Raw genomic sequence first — 12,352 nt, 5'->3', positions numbered from 1 at the left:
TCCATCAAGATGAAAAAGTTGGCTACAGCTGCAAATGGGGCACCATAACCGTAGCTTCTGTATTACCAGATTTAGAATGGGATGTCAGAAGAAATCCTATAGTATATAGATATATATATCTATATATCTATATCTATATATATATATATATATATATATATATATATATATATATATATAGTCCAAATCAAAATGAATGTAAATAAGATGCAAAATCATACCAAATATGGATTATTGCATGTACGGCACATAAACACAACAGTGTTGTACACTCACAAACATGCACAGTCACAGAAGGGCCATCCACACACATGCCACATATCTTGAGTACTTATTATTCTCAGCCCACTGCAAGCAGCAGCCCTTTGGGTTTTCTCCCTCTCTGACAGTGTGTCAGGTGGGCCTGTTCTCCAGTTGCTGGCTTGTACTGAGTGAGAAGCCAGCTTAATGAGATCACTGGCATCCAATTCGGCGAGGGTCAGCGCTCATTTCGAGCAATTCATTTTTAATTGGTCTCAAATTTAATCCATTTCATAATGTCAGCTCCTGTGCTCATCTCACCCGAGTCTGCTGAGTGACACTGAGTGATTCCCTTGATGTTGTTTTCTTTGTGTTATTAGCCTGAAGAGATTGAGGATGTTGCTTGTCGCTTGGCTGGTTGTTGTCATTGATGCAGTGACGGTACAGTATTCCTTTGCCCACTGCAGCACTGTTGCTGCCCTTCACTGCTAATCATCATGTGTAATAAGCCCGGAGCATAAAGATATTTCTCATGTCAATACATAGGTTTATTGTGATGCTCTTGAGAGAACCTATCATTTCAAGGATGATATACATCATGTCACATTTCTATTAACTTTTAAATTGAACCATGAAAATGAATACAGCAAAATGAGTCATTCGCTTCACTTTCCCACAAACCGCTTTCATGACAATTTATAGTGAAGTGGTTCACCCCCAGCTGCTCAAGGAGGGCTAATCAGCTGTGGGCAGCCCTTTAGTGTCACTGTTCAAGTTGTCCTTTTCTTAAAACAGAAAATATTAAAACACACTATCGATCAGCAGAAAGAAAAAAAAAAAAAGAACTATACACTGGATTTGTTCTGGACACCTCTTTTCTTCTATCATTTATTTTTTATATTTTCTCTCTTCACTCGTGTCCTTCCCTTTTTCGGTCTTATGTGACCAGCTGTGTTTCCAGCTTTGCCTCCATCAAAATGTCACTTCTAATTTGCAGTTTGTGCTGACTCCATCCCTGCTAGCAATCAGTGAAGAAGACATCCATTACTCCTAGTCGTGACAGGTCCCCTCAGACTCCCGCTGGACTTTAATGACACCTGACAGAACACAGGTTTACTACTTAGCAAACTGACCCCCCAAGGGACAGCCGGCGGGGTCTATTTGGCTAACACACCCTTGCATGGTTAAGGACCAGATAGGGGAAGGTAACACGAGACATCTTGTCTGTTCATTTCTTACAAGGCTTTTATCTTGGCCCAGCAGGGAACTTTGAGGTAATTTGTGGACAAATGAGGAAAGTTTGCTGGATTTAAATCCCTCCTATCTTACAAGAAGATTGGAAACTATGGGATTAAGAAAAGTCTTTAAAGCTCAAATTAAGAGGACAAATTAAGTGGGCTATGCAACAATGTCTGTGTTTACACAAACTATGGCTTATTCTCAGACCCCTTTTTTGGAAAGAGGGTTTAATGTTTATATAAATCATCTTCAAGCTGTCTTGATTGCTCACTGCTTTGTGTGCAAGGCTGCAGGAGACTCTGTTTTTGCATATTTTATATAATAAAATGTTTTTTTATTTATTTTTATTTTGTTCTGTTTTCTGTTTGTTTGTTTGTGAAACTATGCATGCCATGTCTGTGTGTATTTTTTAATATAGGAGAAGTACCTTGACATTGTACTGAACATTTACCCAGGTTCTCGCAAAGACAGGCACCTGCTATTGTTTGAAGGATTGTGGGGGAACCTTGAAACAGCATAGTAGCAATCAGAAGAAAAGAAGTCATAGAGAGGTCAGAGGGTGCCTTGACACAGACATGAAATCTGTGACTAACATTCTACAGTTTTTTATTTTGTTTTATTTTAGTTATAAAGCTAGGTACAACTCTGTACTCTCCAATTACTGTACTTTTTTACTGAGTGTAAACAGAGCCTATGTGAATATTTGCCACCACACAGTTTCTCCTTTCAAAGATCATAAGAAGATGGTCAAAGTGAAGAGTTACAGCACAAAAGTGCTAGTTTATTTAAACTCAGTCCTTTATGAAGCTTCCTACACAACCACCGAGTCGTCTTGTTCAGGTCTGTGAGGTACGATTGCATTGTGCAAGAATTAAATAATTAAAGATTCAACAATTGTGCTCTTACATTAGGATCATTCATTAACCTGTAGCTGTCAAATTCATGCTTGTGAAATAGGTTATAAATTGAAATTGGCTGTATGGTAGCCTATCTGTAAAAGTGTAATTAGAATCCATTATTTTGTTTAACAAACTCTCATAAACTCTAATAAATTAAATTTGTTGTTTAACTGAGGGCTTTGAGTGGACCACATTATATATGAAAATGCTGGATGAGACACACATTGATTATAATACAAAACCATATCGAAACACTATATATGTCTGGAACTTGATGTGATTCTCATTTCCCACTGTGGTTCTTGGTGAAACTGAATCTGACACATTTAGAGTCGATGGGAATGGAGTTGTTTTTGTAGACGGCCTTAAGTGGCCATTGAGGAACTGTATAGCAGTGCATATCGACATGCATAAGTCTGATTGGCCACAAAGCATCTTGTGAGATGATTTATTATCTTGGTGTTTGTATCACTATAACATCCAATTTCGTTATGTCTCTATTAATATTCAAGTGCATTTCTGGGCTAAGCTCTATATATATATATATATATATATATATATATATAGGTCCCTCATCCTATTCCATGTATGCCTTGCTAGCAGGCAAGGCATACATGGAATGCCATAACCAAGTGGCTGGCATAGTGTACAGGAACATCTGTGCCGAGTATAACCCAGAAGTCCCAAGGTCAAAATGGGAGATGCCCCCAAGGGTGGTGGAGAATGACCGAGCTAAGATCCTGTGGGACTTCCAGATACAGACGGACAAAATGGTGGTGGCTAACCAACCGGACATAGTGGTGGTAGACAAACAGAAGAAGACGGCCGTAGTGATCGATGTAGCGGTTCCGAATGACAGCAATATCAGGAAGAAGGAACACGAGAAGCTGGAGAAATACCAAGGGCTCAGAGAAGAGCTCGAGAGGATGTGGAGGGTGAAGGTAACGGTGGTCCCCGTGGTAATCGGAGCACTAGGTGCAGTGACTCCCAAGCTAGGCGAGTGGCTCCAGCAGATCCCGGGAATAACATCGGAGATCTCTGTCCAGAAGAGCACAGTCCTGGGAACAGCTAAGATACTGCGCAGGACCCTCAAGCTCCCAGGCCTCTGGTAGAGGACCCGAGCTTGAAGGATAAACCGCCCGCAGGGGCATGCTGGGTGTTTTATATATATATATTAGAGATGGCACGATACCACTTTTTTATGTCCGATGCCGATATCATAAATTTGGATATCTGCCGATACCGATATGAATCCAATATAGTGTTTTTTAATCAACAAAACTGTTTTTTAAATATCTTGCTGCATTTTGTATAAGTTCATACTCAAGTTTAAAACAACAACTACACTAAAGCTATTCTGTTATACCTGTATGCAAAAAAAAATGTTTCATAGTTCAGCAATACTGATCAATCTAATAAACTTAAACCTACACCATCCTCCCTATTCTGGTATTTTAAAGAGTACTTAGCGTAAATATTAAGCAACCTAACTAATAGGGTTCCAACTCCCAGCAACAACAAAAAATAAATAAATAAAAAATAGGGAACCACCCCTCACGCTCCACCTCATGATGCTTAATCGACATAATCAACCTTAATTTGATGAAGTGTGAAAAAAAATGCACAGAAATCAATTATTTTTCAAGAAATATTAAATAGATTCAACATCTTTCTTCAACAAAATTGCAGACTGCACAGATGGTACCTTCCCAAAGGAAAAAGTACTATAGCTTACTAGGGTATATATATTAGACTTAATAGTCACTATATACAGTAATTGACTTCTATTCATTTTACATCAAATTAAAAATTTGGGTGTCAGATAATTATTTATTAAAAGCTAGACATTTTAAATGAGAATAAGAAAGAAAAGTATGTCTTTGTGCCCCCTTTTCCCTGTTAATGCCCTATCGGCCCCCCTGGCTAAACTTTGCTAGATCCGCCCCTGCACAGTTACCAGCCGTCAGCTACGTAGAAAAAGATCCTCGAGTAGAAAGTAATATTAAATAAATTCTAACAACAGCTGATCAAGCTTAAACGTGCTGCTGTTGTTCAGCCGCTGGTTTCTACTTTCTGGTGCAAGGTGGGCCAAAAACAAACAAGAGAGACGGACTCACGACAGAAAGCCGATCAGCTGATCATTAAGCAATTTCATGATTGAAGTAGCAGCAAGAAGAGGCAGTCGCTTGTTAAGCTTAACGCAGGAATGCTTTACATTCAGAGATGGACTTACACACTTGCTTTACTTCTCTCGGGGATAACTTTGTCGGAGATGAAATGCCGGGTTGCTAGCGAAGCTCCACATGCTATCCAGACCACCGACAGGTCCCGCATGCCACAGCTGCTCTATCACGTGATGCATACTGCTCCGACGTGCTAACTTCTGAGGTGAGTTACGGCGTGTTGCAAGTTTTGTGAGGTGCTTTCGTGATAATTAATGGATCGGATTACATTTTTTATTTTTCTCCGATATCCGATCCAGTAATTTAGGTAAGTATCGGACCGATACTGATGTGTAATATCGGATCGGTCCATCTCTAATATATATATATTAGAGATATATATATATATAAAATATGTTTTGGAGATTTTTTGATATTTTTTCAGGTTAAATTATTACAGATTATATGCAAACTGTTTATTTATGCAGGTGTTTTTAGGAAAGATGAAGTGAAAATGTGTTACATTATGCTGAGTTCTACAAAATGTATTGTTTTTACATAATAAATTGTCACCGTGACCTTAAACAATTCAGTTACTGTACCTTTAACTGGGTAGCTGAAAAACTCAATGGAGTTATAAATCTTATACTACTTCTTGTCCATAGACAGAAACGCCTACTATTTGGCAAGTACAGCCTCCTCAGAGAGACTGACAGTGTTGAGCCTGAAGCAATTGCTTTAAATTACTGTAGGCAATAAACTAATAAGGTGATGAATGCCCTTATTACATCCTTAGGTGTAAAGTTTTAGCTTCATGATTTACTATTTACAGTTCATCTCATGTTAATTTACTTTTTTTAAGAGATGCTCTAAATTAAGTCAGCTATGCTGAATGACATCTTTATGAACACTTTTCTTTATTCATTAAATGAAGTGTGTGACTGGAACTACAGAATTTTAATGCATTCACAGAAGATTTAGTTATAACATTAGGACATTATCACATTACTATTGTGAATTGTTATCCCTGTATCTCAACAGAGCCAAACGTCCTGTTAAGAAAATGCTATTGATATTGTTCAGATGTTCTGTTAATATTCATCATCACACAAGCGGTTACAGTATTTTAACAATCTGCCATGTTCAGTGGTGTTGTACCACGCAGCAAAATAAACTCTAAAATCAAACTGCACACTTATTGCTCCATGCCAAACAATTATACTTATTTCCCAAATACTTGGTGAAGACAAAGAACATTTTACCTCCTAGGACCTGGCGTTCACAAATGTGGACATCACATTTTGGGTTGTCTAGAGCAAAATACAGGGAGTGCAGAATTATTAGGCAAATGAGTATTTTGTCCACATCATCCTCTTCATGCATGTTGTCTTACTCCAAGCTGTATAGGCTCGAAAGCCTACTACCAATTAAGCATATTACGTGATGTGCATCTCTGTAATGAGAAGGGGTGTGGTCTAATGACATCAACACCCTATATCAGATGTGCATAATTATTAGGCAATGTCCTTTCCTTTGGCAAAATGGGTCAAAAGAAGGACTTGACAGGCTCAGAAAAGTCAAAAATAGTGAGATATCTTGCAGAGGGATGCAGCAGTCTCAAAATTGCAAAGCTTCTGAAGCGTGATCATCGAACAATCAAGCGTTTCATTCAAAATAGTCAACAGGGTCGCAAGAAGCGTGTGGAAAAACCAAGGCGCCAAATAACTGCCCATGAACTGAGAAAAGTCAAGCGTGCAGCTGCCAAGATGCCACTTGCCACCAGTTTGGCCATATTTCAGAGCTGCAACATCACTGGAGTGCCCAAAAGCACAAGGTGTGCAATACTCGGAGACATGGCCAAGGTAAGAAAGGCTGAAAGACGACCACCACTGAACAAGACACACAAGCTGAAACGTCAAGACTGGGCCAAGAAATATCTCAAGACTGGTTTTTCTAAGGTTTTATGGACTGATGAAATGAGAGCGAGTCTTGATGGGCCAGATGGATGGGCCCGTGGCTGGATTGGTAAAGGGCAGAGAGCTCCAGTCCGACTCAGACGCCAGCAAGGTGGAGGTGGAGTACCAGTTTGGGCTGGTATCATCAAAGATGAGCTTGTGGGGCCTTTTCGGGTTGAGGATGGAGTCAAGCTCAACTCCCAGTCCTACTGCCAGTTTCTGGAAGACACCTTCTTCAAGCAGTGGTACAGGAAGAAGTCTGCATCCTTCAAGAAAAACATGATTTTCATGTAGGACAATGCTCCATCACACGCGTCCAAGTACTCCACAGCGTGGCTGGCAAGAAAGGGTATAAAAGAAGAAAAACTAATGACATGGCCTCCTTGTTCACCTGATCTGAACCCCATTGAGAACCTGTGGTCCATCATCAAATGTGAGATTTACAAGGAGGGAAAACAGTACACCTCTCTGAACAGTGTCTGGGAGGCTGTGGTTGCTGCTGCACGCAATGTTGATGGTGAACAGATCAAAACACTGACAGAATCCATGGATGGCAGGCTTTTGAGTGTCCTTGCAAAGAAAGGTGGCTATATTGGTTGCTGATTTGTTTTTGTTTTGTTTTTGAATGTCAGAAATGTATATTTGTGAATGTGGAGATGTTATATTGGTGTCACTGGTACAAATAAATAATTGAAATGGGTATATATTTGTTTTTTGTTAAGTTGTCTAATAATTATGCACAGTAATAGTCACCTGCACACACAGATATCCCCCTAAAATAGCTAAAACCAAAAACAAACTAAAAACTACTTCCAAAAACATTCAGCTTTGATATTAATGAGTTTTTTGGGTTCATTGAGAACATGGTTGTTGTTCAATAATAAAATTATTCCTCAAAAATACAACTTGCCTAATAATTCTGAACTCCCTGTACTACATTTTGCTCTACAAGGGCCTGATATGCACTTACGAGGACATTATACTGCCACTGTTTTATTGAAATCTTAAACAAATATGCTCATATGTGGATCTCATTTTTCTCAGAAACAAAAATTAGGTTAATAAAAAAATCAGGTAATTCTTTGTTTTTACATTCATCAGGTGCCAATCACCCCAAATATCAAAGAGAAATTAAAAATGCATGCCATGGAAGAGTTCGGGTCTTGGGAGGTTAAATAGAAAACAGAAGCAAAGTGAAAAGACAGAAAAGACAAAGATGTTTGGACACAGATACAGTCTAATGTTACTTAGAGTATTAGCTGGATGTGCATTACATATACAACTTTTTTTCAACATAGAATATGATATGTGCTGGCACATAATACAGCATGAAACCTTTTTTTGTTAATGTATTTATTGATTCTAATTTATTTTTAAATATTATTATAATTGACTATTGAGGTTTTAGCTCTTTAGGTTTTGTTATCTGACTTACAGTACATCAAGTGTATAATTAAACGTTTGCCAAGAAAGTTTTTTAATAACAACTAAAATAATGTTTGTTTTTCTAAATCTTCTATTTGCCTATGGAACAGATTAGACTTGGAACTGATTTTAATTTATAATTAACAGCAATGAAAGAAACAGGTCGCTTTACAAATATAGTACCTAATGCAGATATTTAAGCAGCTTCTATACCTGGTATGACATTGTTTTTCTAATTCTGCAAGTATCAGACATCCTCTTTTCTATACACAGAAGAAACTTACCATTGTCCTTGATGAGGACTCTACGACTTGGCAGAATGGCGGGGGATGGAGGAGGAGGAGCAGGAGGAGGAGAGCAATGGCAGTAAAAACATGGCTGAGCACCTGCCCACAAAAGACGGCTGCCAGCTCATAAAGTGACTCTACAGCTCAGCGTGGCCTCATAAATCCTTCTGTATCTACTATGGGCTCCACAGCGACAGATACAAAGATGTAAATGCAAAGTTTGACTCAAATTTGAGAAGATGCTTTGTAAAAGATTAACATGACTACTTTCTAAAGCATTCAATGAAGATTTATCAATTCCTAAAAGGATCTGATTCGATATGTTAGTTCATCATGGCATGGTGCTTTTTACCGTATTTTGATATAACAGAGCGAGATAAGCTGCTATATTAAAATAAAGACTTAATTGCTAAGAATGGTCAGATCTCTTATAAATTGCACAGAACTGTCCCAGCACTCATCCAGTGCCATGTAAAATTCACAAACTAAAATGCCTTTGAATGGTTTTTGACCATGAAAGTTTATTGTATCTTCGACAGTAAAGCACATTACATCATAAAAACTCAATTTTGGATTCACATTACCTTTAGGGCCCAGTTTTTATGTAATTTTATGTTTGGATGTGTGGTCACAATCTGAGTAACTATTGCAATATTGAACTAGTCGCTATAAAAAGTTTTTAAAAAAATCATCATCAATGCATAATGCAGGTGTTTGTGTGCCGAATGGCATTTCATTGTACTTTGCTTTCTTCCCTTGGTGAAGTGATTAAAGTTGGACTCCAGTATCCTACTGGGGGACTGCAACACTCACTTGGGCAGGATTGTGACAAGGAGGAATGGCCTTCCTGGTCTGAACCCAAGTGATGTTTATGCTGTTGGACTTCCATGCTAACCACAGTTACAGTAGATAACGACCACCATGTTCAAGTATAAGTGCACCGAGATGACCTAAGTTGCAGGTTGGTGTTGATGAAGTTTTCAGACCCGAAGCTGTATGTTTTGGACATTCGGAGACTCGGGTATCTGATCAGTTGCCAGATCTGCCAATTGATCAGATGGCAGGGGAGGGAGCTGGACCTGGAGTACCCAGATGTGTAGTGAAGGTGCATTGTGAGAATTTGGCCGAGGTCAGTTTGCAAGCATTCTGAGGGAGCCTGGGGATATTGAGTAGACCAGGTTACACATCTTAATTGCTGAAGCTGTTGTAGAAAGCTGTGGACACTAGGTGGTTGGTGTCTGTTGTGGCAATAACCCCATCAACCTCAAGACAGTCCTACTGAGCTTAGCTGCCTTGTGTGATGCAGCTGACAGGTGCCAACAAGCCAAATGGTATTGCAACCCGAGCAGTTGCTGCAGCAACAACTTGGGTTTATGAGGAGTTAAGGCCACAGAGCAAGACTTAAGCTCAGTTTCAAGACTTCCACTGTGCACTACGGTGGTTTGAAGTGTGAAGTACACAGGATGAGAATCAGTACTTCCAAGTCTGAGGCCATAGTCCTCAGCTAGAAAAGGGTAGATTACTCACTCCGGGTCAGGCATAAGTTACTGCTGAAATGGAGCAGTTTAAGTATTTTGTCCTCATCTCACCACTTGAAGCAGAACTTTTAAAACATTACAAATTCAGCAGATGGTAATTTTATTACGTGAAACTTTTATTTGTGCTTTAAAATGGTAAATCCCTAGGGAGTGTGTTTAATTTTAAAAGCAAGCTTGTCTTTAGAAGTAGAAAATATAGTCAACAGCAAGCACAATGAACCATACTTTTTTTCCTTTGGGTGTGGCAGAAAAAATTATATAGCAAGTTTATGATGAGTTCCAGTTGCCCATTCCCTGGGGTGCAGTTTTGTCAGCACATCACCTGTTCCTGATTTCCGGGCCATCATCTGGAGGGTTCTTAAATCCTGCCTGCCACTCTCCGCCAGCTCGTCCTGCTACCATTGGTGGTAACTCGGTCTTCCTTGTGTTCGATATTCATGCTCCCCTGTTTTTGGATTAATGTGTTTTCCGTCTCCAGTTTTGTCCATCTCCTGCCATGCTTATCAGCAGCACTGGTCTCATTTCCACCCAGCTCTCCAGTCTGCCTTCAGACTAAGAATTTCACACGTACCTGCTCCTCGGCCTGCCCTCCTGCCCGTTGCGTCAACTGTGGATATCTCTCCCCTGTGGACCCCCTGGAATCCAGATACATCTCACCTGCATATTCCTTCATCCCCTGGACACACTCACAGCTACCCCTCCTATGCCAACCGGTCTGCATCTACAAGTACTCCTCCACAAGTACTACTTACCTCAGCCCTCTCTCAACCTTGTAAACCTTGTACAAGGCTTGTACCTTTGTGCAATTGAGTCTGCTCTTTCCTCACTTTTCCAATCCCATCAAAAGTTTAAGACCACTTGAAAAATGGCAAAAAATCATATTTTGCATGGTTGGATCTTAACAAGGTTCCAAGTAGAGCTTCAACATGCAACAAGAAGAAATGGGAGTGAGACTAAACATTCAATTTATTGAAAACAATGCTTAAAGTGAAACAGGCTGTTTTACAGCTGATCAAACGTTTAGGACCACACCGTATATATATTGTCTTATGTGTAATACTGAATTAGAGTAGAAATTCAACCCCAATTCAATGAATTTATGCAGCATTTATGACACACTGTATTACCTTAGTGACTTAGGCATGATATTTTATTTTCATACACTCAAAAAACAGATTCAGGTCCTCCTTTCAAAGAACACATGCAAATTATGTTAGTTGTTCACAAATGCAATTAAAAAATACCAAATTAATTTGATTTTCTTTGTGTAAACCTAAAATTATTCAAAACCAGCAGAGGCTGATTCTGAACACAAAATGAATGAGTTTGTTGGGGCACTGGGGGTAGGAGGAGTACATTTTTGCACTTAAGTATTTGTAAACTCAAAGAAATCAATTCAAGCCCCTCTTTAAGCTTAAACATTATTTTTAATCTCATTCAACGCAAATGTAGCACTCCAGCGTTACTGCAATTATTATTCGTGTGGTGAACCTAAATTATTTTCTCTCAAAGCAGTCTTTGTCACAAGAACACAAAGTTACTGAGTTACACAACGGTCCGCCTTCTTTGAAAATTTTGCGCTCTTTCAGGATCACCTAAATGAATCCAGCTGCTCTTGGCCTCTCTGTACTTTTTGGATAAAACTACACCTTCAGGTAAGGTAACATATTATTTTTCCATATATCCAATTGTGTATTTCTTTATCAGCTAAATCTATAATGCTATTTATCATAGAAGCTTGTAACAGTTGTTTTTTGAACTTTTGGTGGTGCTACCATTCTCTTCTCTGCTTGAATACTATTTTTTTTTTTTGACAATATAGCCAGGTCTTTTCAAAAGTGCCTTGTTTTAGAGGAGAAATTGTGTAGCTGCCAACTTTTAAGTCGGAGCGTGTGCTAGCTTATTAGCAGCTAGCCATTGTGCTCAATGAAAGATGATGTCCTATAGCTAACTTCTTTCTTACTGTTTTCTTTTTATAATCTAAAAATATGGTATTCTGTGTTTATTATTATATGCCATTTTCTAGTAGAAAGTATCGTTTTGAGATGTCTTTAAAAGCACTACATAGTTTACTGAGGGTGCTACCAAAAGCAAACCATGTGGCCGGAAGAGTAACTGCAGGCAGCACAATGCGCACTCCCATGACGTTCAAACCTATTTATTATTATAAAAGATTTTGGCTACGTCCACACTTACACAGGTATTTTTGAAAACGGAGATTTTCCGTTTTCGTTTTAAAAAATAATCCCGTCCACAGGTAAACGCAAAAATGAAGGAAAACGCTGCTAGGAACATGCCAAAGCAACAGGTGGCGATATATTCCTAAACTCAGCTAAAAACAGTTTAGGTCTTGACAAACTTCACTGATGGTTCAAATGTTTAGCAACTTTCAGTGTGTTGATTCAGCAGTCTGTATTTAAACTTCTAGTTTATTATATTTGTGTATGTTTTATTTCCAGGTGAATGCAGAGTTCCTGCAGATCACTACAAAACCCCTGCAGGCGAAGTTCTTGGCTCAGCTGGACAATTTAACAGACAAGCTGATGCAAAATTTTCAGGGGAGCAAAGGAGCAAAGGGCCAAAAGATCAAGGATATCATGGCGATCA

At 39.0% G+C, this 12,352-nt stretch overlaps 1 long non-coding RNA gene across 1 annotated transcript in view; it reads left to right on the top strand.

The window, feature by feature from the left end:
* Positions 1-10,943: 10,943 nt before the first annotated feature.
* LOC106675107 (uncharacterized) overlaps positions 10,944-12,352 on the top strand; it is a 3,114-nt gene continuing 1,705 nt past the window's right edge. Inside the window, exons 1-2 of the long non-coding RNA XR_013099950.1 lie at positions 10,944-11,400; positions 12,205-12,352. The exon at positions 12,205-12,352 is cut by the window's right edge and continues 8 nt beyond it. This is a non-coding gene — a long non-coding RNA (uncharacterized LOC106675107). The remainder of the gene's footprint in view (positions 11,401-12,204) is intronic.

This window comes from Maylandia zebra, linkage group LG1 (assembly GCF_041146795.1).
Source record: "Maylandia zebra isolate NMK-2024a linkage group LG1, Mzebra_GT3a, whole genome shotgun sequence".
In the NCBI taxonomy this organism is placed as follows: domain Eukaryota; kingdom Metazoa; phylum Chordata; class Actinopteri; order Cichliformes; family Cichlidae; genus Maylandia; species Maylandia zebra.
This window is presented reverse-complemented; position numbering and strand designations above follow the sequence as displayed.